Source organism: Ranitomeya variabilis, chromosome 4 (assembly GCF_051348905.1).
Source record: "Ranitomeya variabilis isolate aRanVar5 chromosome 4, aRanVar5.hap1, whole genome shotgun sequence".
NCBI lineage: Eukaryota > Metazoa > Chordata > Amphibia > Anura > Dendrobatidae > Ranitomeya > Ranitomeya variabilis.
Genome location: NC_135235.1, coordinates 636638181 through 636655423, shown reverse-complemented (window position 1 = coordinate 636655423; position 17243 = coordinate 636638181). Strand labels below are relative to the sequence as shown.

The window sequence follows — 17243 nt, the reverse complement described above, 5'->3', positions numbered from 1 at the left end:
TCTGTCAGGAAATCATCTGCTGTCACCCCCCCAAGGCGTTTTTAACGATAGGGTTGGACATATTACATGTGCAGCAGGTTCAGCTGCACATGGGCCCAGTAGCGTAGGGAGGCCCCAGGGGGTTGGGTGACCCATTTGCACAACAGGTTGCTCAGATACTGTGTTTGTTCCACTTTCTACCCATGTAGATTTTCCTTCTCAAATATTGGGAGAACTCCTGTGTGTGTCTCTCTCTGGTTAATATATGCTTCAGCATATAGCTATTTATGGTTTTAAGTGGTGTCTGTTCTAACACTAGGATGCACAGCTTGATAAAAGGGGGGCAGACATAAGTCCTGCACAGGAGCCCTTCACAGTCAGTGTCCAATCCTGCGTTGAAGCACTGCACCATAGCAAGGTGAGAGTTAACAGACACCCTGCCTACAGAGAACGGATTAAAGAGTGTTACATAACTATAGATTAATTCCTGATATTTCACTCAACGAGTCATTCAGTGTATAATACTGGTTGATAAAACATAACTGAAGACAAGACATTATAATAAATATTCATACTACATACTTTGTCTTCTCAACTACGGAGGAAAATTTACATAAGGAAAAGACTGGTAGGATTAATAAATGTGCCTAATGTGGATTCACAATGAAAATAATCTTTTCGTTTTATGCTGCACTCCGGGGTCATTGGTCTAATTTCCAAACATAGAAGCTCCTAATAAGAAAGGGCTGGTGTCGCTATAAATTGGCCATTCGTTGTAGAATACTGGTGGATAAAACAAGAATGAACAGAAGACCTTTACAGCCTTCTACACATCATAGGGAAAAATTCATAAAACCTTCCCTTCATCTACCTCAGGGTCCTGAGGAACATTGGGATCTTCTTGTATACAGTCCCGTGGAAGAAGAGGACGGGGACATCTCTCTGGTGTTGTTCTCTTACTGGATAGAACTGGAGGAAACAAATACAGAGAGAGAACTCATTTTTGTACACAAAGATAATTATAGGAAGTATGGAATTAGTTCTGTCTATTACCTGGTGAAGCGAGGGGCTGACGAACCTCCATCATGACGTCCTTATACAGATCTTTGTGTCCTTCTAAATACTCCCACTCCTCCATGGAGAAATAGACGGCGACATCCTGACACCTCATAGGAACCTGACACATACAATGATACCGTCATCCCCCCGATCCCTCCATAACGTTACTGTATAATGTCCCAGCATCCCCAGCAGTGTCACCTCTCCAGTCAGCAGCTCAATCATCTTGTAGGTGAGTTCTAGGATCTTCTGGTCATTGATGTCCTCACGTATCAGGGGGTGAGGTGGAGACCCCGTGATTGGGCTCAGGGGTCTTCCCCATCCCTCAGACACAGGGGCCTGACAGCGCTCACTAGAGGTCTTCTTCACTACTGTGTAATCCTGGTTATGGAGAGACACATTAATAAATCTCACTACAGACATTTCCAGAGTCCTCACCTCTCCAGTTCTGTCCATCTATTATTCCCATAGATAAGAATGATGTAATGTGACGTCATCAGAATCTCTCACCTCTCCAGTAAGCCGGAAGAGGATCTCTAGGGTGTGGTGTAATATCCTCTCCACCATCTTCTCTCTGTCCTTATTCATCCTTGTAGGGTCACTCAGGAGAATTCTCTTATATAGCAGATCTCCACTGAGAGGATCCGATATTGTAGGGACCTGAATGGGGAGAAGATGACGATGTAACATCATAGAGATCATAAAGATTCTATGTAAAAATACAATTACTGGAGGTAATAAAATGAAGCATTAAGAATCATTCTCTCTTCTCGTAAGGACTCAGCCACAAATTGTCTGTATTGATCACATGTAAGAGTAAAAATTATAGAAACTGACCCAACTGACCCAAGCAGCATTGGAATAGGAGCTGCAAGGGATCGTCAGTGTGAGCATCACTATAAATATTATTTTACAGTATTCTGAGAGTTTTCCTGCACATTTATCTACAGATAAAACATATATATTTTAGACCATATACAGTAGCAAGCAGTTTATTCATTGGAGTCGGCAGATGAATATGTTGCTCATAGACTCATCTTCCATAAAGCTCATTCAGGTTTCCGTCACCTACAATGAATTCAACATCACTAACACTACAGGTACCAGGTTCATAAATAACTAAATACACAATGAGGAGGACATCTTCCTTTATTACTACAGTTGTATATACATATTTGCCCATAGTCCTACATGGATGACATTACAAGGAGGGATCATACACTACATAATTACAAAATGATCAAAGACTTGTAATCGCTCTATTAAATATTGAGTAAAAGTAAGAAGTTTTATGTATAAGAAAATAAAATATACAGAAATCACAATTTAACCTATTTTTACCCAAGATTATTTTAGGCAAAAAAAAGTACATTAGAAATGCACAGAATTGCATCATTTTATCCTACAAACTGAATGGCATAACAAGGAAAAAAAGAAAAACTATGCTTCATTTTTTATTCTATAACCCCTACAGTGGAGCTGCCAGACTACAGCAGGCTGAACAGAGACGGTTATACCAGCAGATCGTACATAACTGGGGTCCCATCAGAAAACATTCAGTGGAGAGACAGCTTCTAATCTCAACCATCAACCCCGAGAAGTGAGACAGGAACAGAGAGGAGTCAGAGACGTGAGGAGAGAAGTCAGTCCTGTCAGGAAGATAATGGGAAAGAAGAGAGAATCCACTATAGTAGTCTGACCGAGAGTCTTCTGTTTTCAATAAGGAAAAAAGAAAATACTCCATTTCTGTGAGGCAGAGAGAGAACATCTTACACTTTATCAAGGGATTTTTAAAGAAAGCCTCATCCATTATATCTGAGGTCACTGACAGAAACAGAGCCTCCTCCATTATATCTGAGGTCACTGACAGAGATAGAGCCTCCTCCATTATATCTGAGGTCACTGACAGAGATAGAGCCTCCTCCATTATATCGGAGGTCACTGACAGAGATAGAGCCTCCTCCATTATATCTGAGGTCACTGACAGGGATAGAGCCTCCTCCATTATATCTGAGGTCACTGACAGAGATAGAGCCTCCTCCATTATATCTGAGGTAAGTGACAGAGCTAGAGCCTCCTCCATTATATCTGAGGTCACTGACAGAGATAGAGCCTCCTCCATTATATCTGAGGTCACTGACAGAGATAGAGCCTCCTCCATTATATCTGAGGTCACTGACAGAGATAGAGCCTCCTCCATTATATCTGAGGTCACTGACAGAGATAGAGCCTCCCCCATTATATCTGAGGTCACTGACAGAGATACAGCCTCCTCCATTATATCTGAGGTCACTGACAGAGATAGAGCCTCCTCCATTATATCTGAGGTCACTGACAGAGATAGAGCCTCCTCCATTATATCTGAGGTCACTGACAGAGATACAGCCTCCTCCATTATATCTGAGGTCACTGACAGAGATAGAGCCTCCTCCATTATATCTGAGGTCACTGACAGAGATAGAGCCTCCTCCATTATATCTGAGGTCACTGACAGAGATAGAGCCTCCTCCATTATATCTTAGGTCACTGACAGAGATAGAGCCTCCTCCATTATATCTGAGGTCACTGACAGAGATAGAGCCTCCTCCATTATATCTGAGGTCACTGACAGAGATAGAGCCTCCTCCATTATATCTGGGGTCACTGACAGAGATAGAGCCTCCTCCATTATATCTGAGGTCACTGACAGAGATAGAGCCTCCTCCATTATATCTGAGGTCACTGGCAGAGATAGAACCTCCTCCATTATATATGAAGTCACTGACAGAGATAGAGCCTCCCCCATTATATCTGAGGTCACTGACAGAGATAGAGCCTCCTCCGTTATATCTGAGGTCACTGACAGATATAGCCTCCTCCATTATATCTGAAGTCACTGACAGAGATAGAGCCTCCACCATTATATCTGAAGTCACTGACAGAGATAGAGCCTCCTCCATTATATATGAAGTCACTGACAGAGATAGAGCCTCCTCCATTATATCTGAGGTCACTGACAGAGATAGAGCCTCCTCCATTATATCTGAGGTCACTGACAGTGATAGAACCTCCTCCATTATATCTGAGGTCACTGACAGATAGAGCCTCCTCCATTATATCTGAGGTCACTGACAGAGATAGAGCCTCCTCCATTATATCTGAGGTCACTGACAGAGATAGAGCCTCCTCCATTATATCTGAGGTAAGTGACAGAGATAGAGCCTCCTCCATTATATATGAAGTCACTGACAGAAACAGAGCCTCCTCCATTATATCTGAGGTCACTGACAGAGATAGAGCCTCCTCCATTATATCTGAGGTCACTGACAGTGATAGAACCTCCTCCATTATATCTGAGGTCACTAACAGAGACTGAGCCTCCTCCATTATATCTGAGGTCACTGACAGAGATAGAGCCTCCTCCATTATATCTGAGGTCAGTGACAGAGATAGAGCCTCCTCCATTATATATGAAGTCACTGACAGAAACAGAGCCTCCTCCATTATATCTGAGGTCACTGACAGAGATAGAGCCTCCTCCATTATATCTGAGGTCACTAACAGAGACTGAGCCTCCTCCATTATATCTGAGGTCACTGACAGAGATAGAGCCTCCTCCATTATATCTGAGGTCAGTGACAGAGATAGAGCCTCCTCCATTATATATGAAGTCACTGACAGAAACAGAGCCTCCTCCATTATATCTGAGGTCACTGACAGAGACAGAGCCTCCTCCATTATATCTGAGGTCACTGACAGTGATAGAACCTCCTCCATTATATCTGAGGTCACTGACAGAGATAGAGCCTCCTCCATTATATCTGAGGTCACTGACAGAGATAAAGCCTCCTCCATATATCTAAGGTTACTGACAGAGATAGAGCCTCCTCCATTATACCTGAGGTCACTGACAGAGATAGAGCCTCCTCCATTATATCTGAAATCACTGACAGAGATAGAGCCTCCTCCATTATATCTGAGGTCACTGACAGAGATAGAGCCTCCTCCATTATATCTGAGGTCACTGACAGAGATAGAACCTCCTCCATTATATCTGAGGTCACTGACAGAGATAGAGCCTCCTCCATTATATCTGAGGTCACTGACAGAGATAGAGCCTCCTCCATTATATCTGAGGTCACTGACAGAGATAGAGCCTCCTCCATTATATCTGAGGTCACTGACAGAGATAGAGCCTCCTCCATTATATCTGAGGTCACTGACAGAGATAGAGCCTCCTCCATTATATCTGAGGTCACTGACAGAGATAGAGCCTCCTCCATTATATCTGAGGTCACTGACAGAGATAGAGCCTTCTCTATTATATCTGAGGTCACTGACAGAGATAGAGCCTCCTCCATTATATCTGAGGTCACTGACAGAGATAGAGCCTCCTCCATTATACCTGAGGTCACTGACAGAGATAGAGCCTCCTCCATTATATCTGAAATCACTGACAGAGATAGAGCCTCCTCCATTATATCTGAGGTCACTAACAGAGGTAGAGCCTCCTCCATTATATCTGAGGTCACTGACAGAGATAGAGCCTCCTCCATTATATGTGAGGTCACCGACAAGAGATAAAGCCTCGTCCATTATATCTGAGGTCACTGACAGAGATAGAGCCTCCTCCATTATATCTGAGGTTACTGACAGAGATAGAGCCTCCTCCATTATATCTGAGGTCACTGACAGAGATAGAGCCTCCTCCATTATATCTGAGGTCACTGACAGATAGAGCCTCCTCCATTATATCTGAGGTCACTGACAGAGATAGAGCCTCCTCCATTATATCTGAGGTCAGTGACAGAGATAGAGCCTCCTCCATTATATATGAAGTCACTGACAGAAACAGAGCCTCCTCCATTATATCTGAGGTCACTGACAGAGACAGAGCCTCCTCCATTATATCTGAGGTCACTGACAGTGATAGAACCTCCTCCATTATATCTGAGGTCACTGACAGAGATAGAGCCTCCTCCATTATATCTGAGGTCACTGACAGAGATAAAGCCTCCTCCATATATCTAAGGTTACTGACAGAGATAGAGCCTCCTCCATTATACCTGAGGTCACTGACAGAGATAGAGCCTCCTCCATTATATCTGAAATCACTGACAGAGATAGAGCCTCCTCCATTATATCTGAGGTCACTGACAGAGATAGAGCCTCCTCCATTATATCTGAGGTCACTGACAGAGATAGAACCTCCTCCATTATATCTGAGGTCACTGACAGAGATAGAGCCTCCTCCATTATATCTGAGGTCACTGACAGAGATAGAGCCTCCTCCATTATATCTGAGGTCACTGACAGAGATAGAGCCTCCTCCATTATATCTGAGGTCACTGACAGAGATAGAGCCTCCTCCATTATATCTGAGGTCACTGACAGAGATAGAGCCTCCTCCATTATATCTGAGGTCACTGACAGAGATAGAGCCTCCTCCATTATATCTGAGGTCACTGACAGAGATAGAGCCTTCTCTATTATATCTGAGGTCACTGACAGAGATAGAGCCTCCTCCATTATATCTGAGGTCACTGACAGAGATAGAGCCTCCTCCATTATACCTGAGGTCACTGACAGAGATAGAGCCTCCTCCATTATATCTGAAATCACTGACAGAGATAGAGCCTCCTCCATTATATCTGAGGTCACTAACAGAGGTAGAGCCTCCTCCATTATATCTGAGGTCACTAACAGAGATAGAGCCTCCTCCGTTATATCTGAGGTCACTGACAGAGATAGAGCCTCCTCCATTATATCTGAGGTCACTAACAGAGGTAGAGCCTCCTCCATTATATCTGAGGTAACTAACAGAGATAGAGCCTCCTCCGTTATATCTGAGGTCACTGACAGAGATAGAGCCTCCTCCATTATATCTGAGGTCACTAACAGAGGTAGAGCCTCGTCCATTATATCTGAGGTCACTGACAGAGATAGAGCCTCCTCCATTATATCTGAGGTTACTGACAGAGATAGAGCCTCCTCCATTATATCTGAGGTCACTGACAGAGATAGAGCCTTCTCTATTATATCTGACAGGTGTTTGCTGAGAAAGTTCTCACCTGTGAAGGGAGTGAATAACTCCAGAATAACACAGGCGGGCTGTGCGGCAGGTAAAGCGGTGGTGGTGAGTTTGTAAGGGGAGGTCAGGGTGGGGTCAGATGGATCTAAGGAAGAGCTTATCACTTCTTGTACCCTGATATACTGTGTATTGTCCCGAGAGGTGATATGTGTCGTATGTTACAATGTTCAGAGAGAAAGTGAAAAAAAAAAAAGTTATTGATATTAGAATTTAGTGACCGAAATCAACCTAAAATAACTTGAGACTGAAAGGGGTTAAAGTCCCCCGCCCAGTAATGGGGAATCTCCAGCACCTACCTCCATCTGCAGAGCCGCACACCACATATTTGGCTGTTCTGTGCGCACAGGACCTGGGTGGATGAGGTCACAGGAGGGGAGGAGTCAGGGGTCACATGGTACAGATCACATTTTAATAATGGCTCCTTCAAGAAAACAGTCACAAATTCACATGAGCAAGATGTCAACACTTGAATTTCGTATCTACTGTGGAAATTAGGTGTTATCGGACACAGGCACCATTAACCTCTTCAGCACTGAAAATATTAAGGGTTTTTTTGTTGCTTTTTTCAATAGACATAATAAGATTCTTGAGACTTTTTTTTCTTAGATTTGTTTTGTGTTTTTGGTGCTGAATTGGAGATATTCTGTGCTAAATCTCTGTATGTGACTATAATGGGACTGTGTGTTATACCGGGGGCAGGACGGGGCCATGACTGGATGTAGTGATCATGTGACGCCGGTAACAGCTCCGGAGGTTTCTTACATGGGATCTTTATGATGTTACATCGTCATCTTCTCCCCATTCAGGTCCCTACAATATCGGATCCTCTCAGTGGAGATCTTCTATATATGGGTTTACTGACATCTGCATATAAAGTCGGTGAGTGCAGTGTGAGAAAGAATCGCATTGCACTTGTAACTGTTATTCAATCAGGCAATGTTCATCTGCAAGTTTTTCCTCTCGTGGAATTGGGGTGAGGAAAAAAATTCCAGCATGCTGTGTATGGCTGCGTAAAATGGCCAAGACTCACTAATGCAAGTCAACAAGTGGAAGAAAAAAATTGCACAGCAAAGAGACACAGACAGTAAAATCACAGCATGAATCATCAAAATAGAATAGATACACATGTCCTCAAAATTGTTGGTACCCCTCGTTTAATGACAGAAAAACCCACAATGGTCACAGAAATAACTTGAATCTGACAAAAGTAATAATAAATTAAAAATCTATGAAAATGAACAAATGAAAGTCAGACATCGATTTTCAACTATGCTTCCACAGAATTAAAAAAATAAATAAAACTCATGAAATAGGCCTGGACAGAAATGATGGTACCCCTGAAAAGAATGTGACAAAAGGGATATGTTAAATCAAGGTGTGTCCACTAATTAGCATCACAGGTGTCTACAATCTTGGAATCAGTGAGTGGGCCTGTATATAGGGCTACAGATACTCACTGTGCTGTTTAGTGACATGGTGTGTATCACACTCAACATGGACCAGAGGAAGAGAAGGAAAGAGTTGTCTCTGGAGATCAGAAAGAAAATTATAGACAATCTTGTTAAAGGTAAAAGTTATAAAATCATCTCCAAGCTTAATGTTCCTTCAATTTAAGATCCATGGGACTGTAGCCAACCTCCTGGGACGTGGCCGCAGGAGGAAAATTGATGACAAATCAAAGAGACGGATAATACGAATAACAACAAAATAGCCCAGAAAAACTTCTAAACAGATTAAAGGTGGAACTTCAAGCTCAAGGAACATCAGTGTCAGATCGCACCATCCGTCGTTGTATGTGCAGCGCCCCAGGGTCCTGGTCGTTGCAGTTATATCATTCTCCTCTAGGGGGGAGTGATATTACGTTTGGGGACAATAAAGGAGATCTCACTTCCAGGTAACACCAACACACAACATACTTCATACTCCAGTACACCAGGGGGAGCTATGCTCCTATTTATTAGGGCACTCTTCACAATTAGGTAAAACTGGTGGTCTTGATAGGAAGTGAGGCAGATGCTGTCTGAGCTTCTCTCATTGAACAGTTGGAATGGCAACGTCCATCATGTTGGTGTTACGGGGAACGGATGCTCGCCTTCTGTCTGCGGCTACCACACTGCTTCTTCCTGCCTGATGGGGTGATATGCCTCCTTCCCCATGTGGGCTGCTGTCCTCGCTCTGCATGTCCTCCTGCCAGGTTGGGTCAGTTACTATGTCATCCACCACCTCGTCTTCCACATCTGCTCCCTGCTCCTCCTGACTTTCTGGCAATTGTGTCTCATCATTGCCCACCTCTTGTGACACTTTCCCACCATTGCCTTCGTGACCGTGGCTGTTCAAATCTTTGGGCATCGCTACATGTGATCTCATCTGGCCCCACTTCAAGTTGACCGGCCGAGAGTCCCAAATCTTTAAAGGGAAAACTGAACAGCTCTTCGGAGTGTCCAAGTGTAGGATCAGTGGTCTCAGGGCACTCGGCATGGTGGGATGAAGGAGGATCAGGGTGAGTAATATGCGGTCCACACTCACGGCTACTCAGACTTGACCATGTGGAAGACGTGGTGGTGGTGGCTAAGTGACTGGAAGCATTATCCGCTACCCAACCAACAACCGGTTCACACTGCTCTGGCTTCAATAATGGTGTGCTGCGGTCCCCTAAAAACTGGGACAGGAAGGTCGAGTGAGAAGATGTGGGTCTTTGTTGTGGCCCACTTTCAGCTTAGCCACGGCCTCATCCTCTGCATGCACCATCAGCATCACATCCACTTCCCCGTCCCTTGCCCATTTTAAATGGACTACTGAAATATTTTAAAAGTTCAATAGAAATGGATTAATTTGGAGAAAACTTGTGTGATCAGTATGGATGAAAAGCAAGTATTTGGAGACCACAGATACACCGGGCGTCTCACAAAGGTAACAGTTTAAATTTGTTTGTTTTTTATTTTTGACCACTAAATAATGAGTAGACCAAGGCTAGCAGACAAAACAATGCAACATATTCCTGCAAAGCGAGAATTTTGACACCACAGATACACCAAGCGTCTGATGGAGATAACAGACTGATTAAAATGTGGCCTTGATTTTTTGGGGCCCACCAAAATTGTGTCAATAAGTAAGCTATGACACTTAAGGCCCCGTCACACATAGCGATTTACCAACGATCACGACCAGCGATACGACCTGGCCGTGATCGTTGGTAAGTCGTTGTGTGGTCGCTGGGGAGCTGTCACACAGACCGCTCTCTCCAGCGGCCAACGATCAGGGGAACGACTTCGGCATCGTTGAAACTGTCTTCAACGATGCCGAAGTCCCCCTGCAGCATCCGGATAACCAGGGTAAACATCGGGTTACTAAGCGCAGGGCCGCGCTTAGTAACCCGATGTCTACCCTGGTTACCAAAAAAACAAACAGTACATACTCGTCTTTCGGTGTCCGTCAGGTCCCTTGCCGTCTGCTTCCTGCTCTGACTGAGCCGCCGTACAGTGAGAGCAGAGGTGACGTCACTGCTGTGCTGCGCTCTCACTGTACGGCGGCACTCAGAGCAGGAAGCAGACGGCAAGGGACCTGATGGACATCAGATGGTGAGTATGTAGTGTTTGTTTTTTTTTACATTTACGCTGGTAACCAGGGTAAACATCGGGTTACTAAGCGCGGCCCTGCGCTTAGTAACCCGATGTTTACCCTGGTTACCAGTGAAGACATCGCTGGATCGGTGTCACACACACCGATTCAGCGATGTCAGCGGGACCTCAACGACCAAAAAACGGTCCAGGCCATTCCGACACGACCAGCGATCTCACAGCAGGGGCCTGATCGCTGGTACGCGTCACACATAGCGAGATCGCTACTGAGGTCGCTGTTGCGTCACAAAACTAGTGACTCGGCAGCGATCTCGCTATGTGAGACGGGGCCTTAAAAAAAAAATTGGACTACTAAAATTGCAAGATATTTTACGCAATGATATGCGATGCGTGTGGCGTACAAATAACAGTGATAAATATAAGAACTGTAGCTAAATATTTTTGGGCCAGCTACAGATTTTTGGGGCAGTAAAATGGTGTTCTAAAATGTTGTAAGACACTCCAAAAAATATTATTATACCCTAAAAAGGCCAGATTTTTATGCACACACACATCTGATGCCTGGGAGAGAAAAAAAAATCTAAGTTGTTAAGATTTTCATGCTCTTGTATTGCAATGACCTGGCTATAGTCTGCAGCGTGACCAAGCAAATAAATGTAGAAAAAAGGGGGCTATGGATTGCTTTCTAATAAAAATGAGCAGTTATAAGCTGGAAAAAAAACTAAAATTGCCACGGATACCTGCAGCTACATATAAATACAGTGCCATTCTAACACCTGGATATGTTTATTTGTGAACCATTCCATTGTAGATTTTGCTTTATGTTTGGGATCATTGTCTTGTTGGAAAACAAATCTCCGTCCCAGTCTCAGGTATTTTGCAGACTCCAACAGGTTTTCTTTAAGAATGGTACTGTATTTGGCTCCATCCATCTTCCCATCAATTTTAACCATCTTCCCTGTCCCTGCTGAAGAAAAGCAGGCCCAAACCATGATGCTGCCACCACCATGTTTGACAGTGGGGATGGTGTGTTCAGGTTGATGAGCTGTGTTGCCTTTACGCGAAACATATCGTTTGACATTGTTGCCAAAAAGTTTTGGTTTCATCTGGCCAGAGCACCTTCTTCCACATGTTTGGTGTGTCTCTCAGGTGGCTTGTTGCAAACTTTAAACAACACTTTTTTTTGGATATCTTTGAGAAATAGCTTTCTTCTTGCCACTCATCCATAAAGGCCAGATTCGTGCAGTGTACGACTGATTGCTGTCCTATAGACAGACTGTCCCACCTCAGCTGTAGATCTCAGCAGTTCATCCAGAGTGATCATGGGCCTCTTGGCTGCATCTCTGATCAGTCTTCCCCTTGTTTCAGATGAAAGTTTAAAGGGACAGCTGGGTCTTGGTAGATTTGCAGTGGTATGATACTCCTTCCATTTCAATATGATCGCTTTCACAGTGCTCCTTCGGATGTTTAAAGTTTTAGAAATCATTTTGTATCCAAATCCAGCTTTCAACTTATCCACAACAGTATCACGGACCTGCCTGTTGTGTTCCTTGGTCTTCATGATGTTCTCTGTGCTTCAAACAGAACCCTGACACTATCTTAGAGCAGGTGCATTTATACAGAGACTTGATTACACACAGGTGGATTATATTTATCATCATTAGACATTTAGGACAATATTGGATCATTCAGAGATCCACAATGAACTTCTGGAGTGAGTTTGCTGCACTAAAAGTAAAGGGGCCAAATAATATTGCACGCCCCACTTTTCAGTTTTTGAATTTCCACATGCAAATTGCCTCTGCTGAAAAAAGAGGACTTAACTCTATAGCGCCACCTACTGGAAGTAGCGATCCTACAAGTCACAATCAACCCTTTAACGAGTCATGCAATATGACTTAGGATAAAAGCCAAATCAGTATCTCAATTCGCAGACACGGTGTTTCGGGCTGTTGGCCCTCGTCAGTGCGAAGCATGAGAACTGATTTGGCTAGGTGAGAGGCTCTGGACTGGGGTCTAAGGGGTAACAATTCTCCTTATGGAGAGTGACATACCAGCTGGCTTGTCAAGGTAAGGAGGCTTATTCGCCGTGCAATGCTCCTCTGGGAATTTAAATATGCAAATTGCCTCTGCTGAAAAAAAAGAGGACTTAACTCTATAGCGCCACCTATTGGAAGTAGCGATCCTACAAGTCACAATCAACCCTTTAACGAGTCGTGCAATATGACTTAGGATAAAAGCCAAATCAGTATCTCAATTCGCAGACACGGTGTTTCGGGCTGTTGGCCCTCGTCAGTGCGAAGCATGAAAACTGATTTGGCTAGGTGAGAGGCTCTGGACTGGGGTCTAAGGGGTAACGTTTCTCCTTATGGAGAGTGACATACCAGCTGGCTTGTCAAGGTAAGGAGGCTTATTCGCCGTGCAATGCTCCTCTAAAAATTTAAAATAACCAATAAATTTAATTCAACTTCACAATTGTGTTCCACTTGTTGTTGATTCTTCACCAAAAATTTACATTTGGTATCTTTATGTTTGAAGCATGATGTGGGAAAAGGTTGAAAAGTTCCAGGGGGCCGAATACTTTCGCAAGGCACTGTATATAAAATACGCAGCAGCAGACAGGAATGGAGCTTTTTGAGGTATGCAGTGAGATCTATATACTCACATACAGTGCCTGCAGGCCTTGCACTGATGTGGATATGTGCACATAGACTCCCCTGCCTACCTAGCACTGCAATCTATGTACCACCGAATTAGCCCTAAAAAGGACTGTTGGTGTCAGGACTCTGAACATTTTTATTACCTTTTGTGCATTACTGCCCTTTTCCAAGATGGCGTCTTTGGTCTCATGTGCACTGTGTCTTCCTGCTATAAAACTCCACCCCAGCCTTCAGTCTGTGCTAGAGTATTCTGCCTTGCATCCAGCTCCTGACTCTGGTGACTCCCTGGCTATATACCTGCTCCTGTGAACCTGTGTGGTGATCCTGCTACTCTGCTCTGAGTTCCTGCCGCATACACCAGTTTCCAGTAATCCTCCTTCATCTGCTGCTCGTGTTTACCTCTATCTGCATTTGCTGGACATGTAAGCTGTTGCTGCTCTGCTTAAACCTGAGATTATCACCCAGGCCTTCCTGGTTGAGATAAGACATTGCTTGAACTGCCTTGTAAGCATATCTATCTGTGTTTGGACTAAAACAAGGACTTATTCGTGTCACGTATCCTCAAGAATAACTGTGCTTCATAGACTTTCTGCATGATTGCATTTTCCTCTGAAGTTCCCTATAGACTGCTAAGCTGCGTTTAATATTTACACCAAGTGTTGTGGGCTTGAGTTTCTCTCTGCACCTGTTTGAAACAAGCCAGCTGGGTAAGTAATCCAAAAGAAAAATGTACAGGAGCTATAGCGATTGGATACAATTAAAACTTAGCCTTTAATACATCACATAAAATATGGACTAATGATAAATACTGACAAAAAAAGGGAAAAAAGGGGACCAGTGAATAAATTGTGCCCTAAGCCCAACACAGGATAGGAAGACTGATACACATAAACCTCAGGACTAGTTGCAACCTTCTGGTCCATGGTTGGTCATATGACCTTCAATTAATGGTGCAGTCAATTTTTAAACCTTGTGTGTTTATGTGTATCAGTCTTCCTATCCTGTGTTGGGCTTAGGGCACAATTTATTCACTGGTCCCCTTTTTTCCCTTTTATTGTCAGTATTTATCATAAGTCCATATTTTATGTGATGTATTAAAGGCTAAGTTTTAATTGTACCTGTTTGAAACACCATGTGATAATATAGACTTTACCACTTATAAAACTGTGCCCTGTAGTTGTCTTGTTCCACGCAAAGAGTCTCCTGAGTAATCCCCTATAATTATTACAGGATACTCTAGCCAGAAAAGAGGAGACTGCTGGAACAATGACTGCAGAAAGCAGATTAGAGCAGGTGTTTTCCATAATTAGATCACTGCAGAAAGATGTGGAAGGTCTGCAAAAGAAGTTTGGAAGCTTTGAACACAATCAACAAGTGTGTGGACAAACTTTGCAGGACTTAAGCACCCGCATGGCAGCCCAGGAAAACAAACTTGCTAGCATAGAGTCCCAGTATGGACGGGCTTTTCAGGACATAAGCACGCAAATAGCTGCACAAGCGACTTTACCCTCTGGGCAACTGCCACCAGCTAGCCCACCTAAGTTGACCCCATTCAGATTTAAGGGTGATCGCGACAAATTTCGTGGCTTTGTGAATCAATGTATGCTATATTTTGATGTGCATGCTGACCGTTTTTCTACTGATAGCAGCATTATTGCACACAATACTTTGGATCTGACCTCACGAGCGCTCGCCTGGGCAAATCCGATGATCGAGTCTCGTGACCCACGGTTAAATAACTTGTATGATTTCTTGGCCGCTATGGCATTAATGTTTGATGATCCTAATCGCCGTGCAACCGCTCAATCTGCTTTATTGTCTTTACGCCAGGCTAAACGTTCTGATATTGAGTATGCCACTGAATTCAGGAGATTAGCGGTAGATACCAATTGGGACAGTTATGCACAATTGCCTATTTTTAAAAGGGGTCTGTCTAGTATTGTAAAAGATGAACTAGCTCGCTCTGAGTCACCACAAGAGCTAGAGACATTTATACAGCATTGTGTGCGCATAGACATTCGCCTTACTGAGCGTAGGCAGGAGAAGTTTGCTGCATATAACTGTATTTCTAACTTTTCCCTTCCTTCCAAAGAGCCTGCAGGTAAAACCTCTCGGGAAGTGGAGGAGGTGCCCATGCAAATTGATTACATTCAGAGGCGCGAGATTAATGAGCGCCGGGAGCATTGCCTTCGTGAAAGTCTATGTTTCTACTGCGGTCAGTCTGACCACTTTTTAATCAACTGTCCCAAGCGGCCTAACAAGGTGCTAGCAGCGGTAGGAGAATATGACAACTGTGATGATGAATCTGACATCTCTGAATGTAGCCTGCCTTTAAACGCTGTATTCCATTCACTTTCTATGGCTTCACCCCCCAAGGAGCTGAAGGAGAAGAACTCTCACTGTTCTCTATTAAGATCCTGTGTTCAGGACAGTGGATTTCCAGTGCAGCTATGATTGACTCTGGTGCAGGTGGCAATTTCATGGATATCGCATTTGCCAAGGAACATGGTATTGAAATTCAGCAAAGAGCCTCTCCAATTACCATGAAAACAGTGGATGGGTCACCTTTAATCTCTGGGCCTGTGGATCAGGAGACTGTACCCCTTGAAATTTTGTTGGAGCCTAATCATCAGGAGCAACTTTCTTTCTTGCTAATTTCTTCTCATTTTCCTGTGATTTTAAGCCTCCCTTGGTTGCGTTCTCAGAACCCAATTATCAACTGGGAGACCAAGGAGATTATCTTTCCAACAAGGAGCAACTCAGCTTTAACAGAAGCTGTCCCTGAGTCCACGGCTATGGAACCACCTGTACAGGTATTTACTTTACCTTCAGCATATAAAGAGTTCTCTGACATCTGTGACAAGAAGAATGCAGATCAGCTTCCTCTACACAGGCATGACTGTCCCATTGAGCTGCTTCCTGGGGCAGCTATTCCTTTTGGTAACGTATACCCTTTGGCGGCACCTGAGCTTCAAGCCTTAAAGGAGTATATTGATGAAAATCTGGCCAAAGGCTTCATACGTCCTTCTTCCTCACCAGCAGGGGCACCTATCTTTTTTTTAAAAAAGAAGGATGGGACCCTGTCATGATTCTCAATGGCGAGAGAACATAGCCCAGCATATATGAGAACTAGCTCTTGGAAGATGGAAACTATACTGACCATGAACTAAACCTGCCGCACAACTAGAAGTGGCCGGGTAGCATGCCTACGTTTTTTAACCCTAGATGCCCAGCGCCAGCCGGAGAACTACCTAATCCTAGCAGAGGAAAAGACAGTCCTGGCTCACCTCTAGAGAAATTTTCCCAAAAGGCAGACAGAGGCCCCCACATATATTGGCGGTGATTTTAGATGAAATGACAAACGTAGTATGAAAATAGGTTTAGCAAAATCGAGGTCCGCTTTCTAGATAGCAGGAAGACAGAAAGGACACTTTCATGGTCAGCAGAAAACCCTATCAAAACACCATCCAGAAATTCCTTTAAGACTCTAGCATTAACTCATAACACCAGAGTGGCAATTTCCGATCACAAGAGCTTTCCAGACACAGTAACGAAACAGCAGCTGTGAACAGGAACAAAATGCAAAAACACACAAGGACAAAAGTCCAACTTAGCTGGGAGTTGTCTAGTAGCAGGAACAAGCACAGAAGGCTTCTGAATACATTGTTGACCGGCAAGAAACTGACAGAGGAGCAAGGTTATATAGCGACTCCCACATCCTGATAGGAGCAGGTGAACAGAGGGGATGATGCACACAAGTTCAATTCCACAAGTGGCCACCGGGGGAGCCCAGAATCCAATTTCACAACAGTACCCCCCCCTCAAGGAGGGGGCACCGAACCCTCACCAGAACCACCAGGGCGATCAGGATGAGCCCTATGAAAGGCACGGACAAGA

At 44.0% G+C, this 17243-nt stretch overlaps 1 protein-coding gene and 1 pseudogene across 2 annotated transcripts in view; both read right to left on the bottom strand.

The window, feature by feature from the left end:
• Positions 1-1688, bottom strand: part of LOC143767212 (uncharacterized) — a 39405-nt pseudogene extending 37717 nt beyond the window's left edge. The window contains exons 1-4 of the transcript XR_013213685.1: positions 1549-1688; positions 1240-1419; positions 1033-1156; positions 851-948 (exon numbers count right to left, since the gene is read on the bottom strand). The product of XR_013213685.1 is annotated as an uncharacterized LOC143767212 (transcript). The remainder of the gene's footprint in view (positions 1-850; positions 949-1032; positions 1157-1239; positions 1420-1548) is intronic.
• The window catches only part of LOC143767207 (uncharacterized), a 206584-nt gene that overhangs the window by 109821 nt on the left and 79520 nt on the right, over positions 1-17243 (bottom strand). The gene's annotated exons all lie outside the window — the stretch shown is intronic.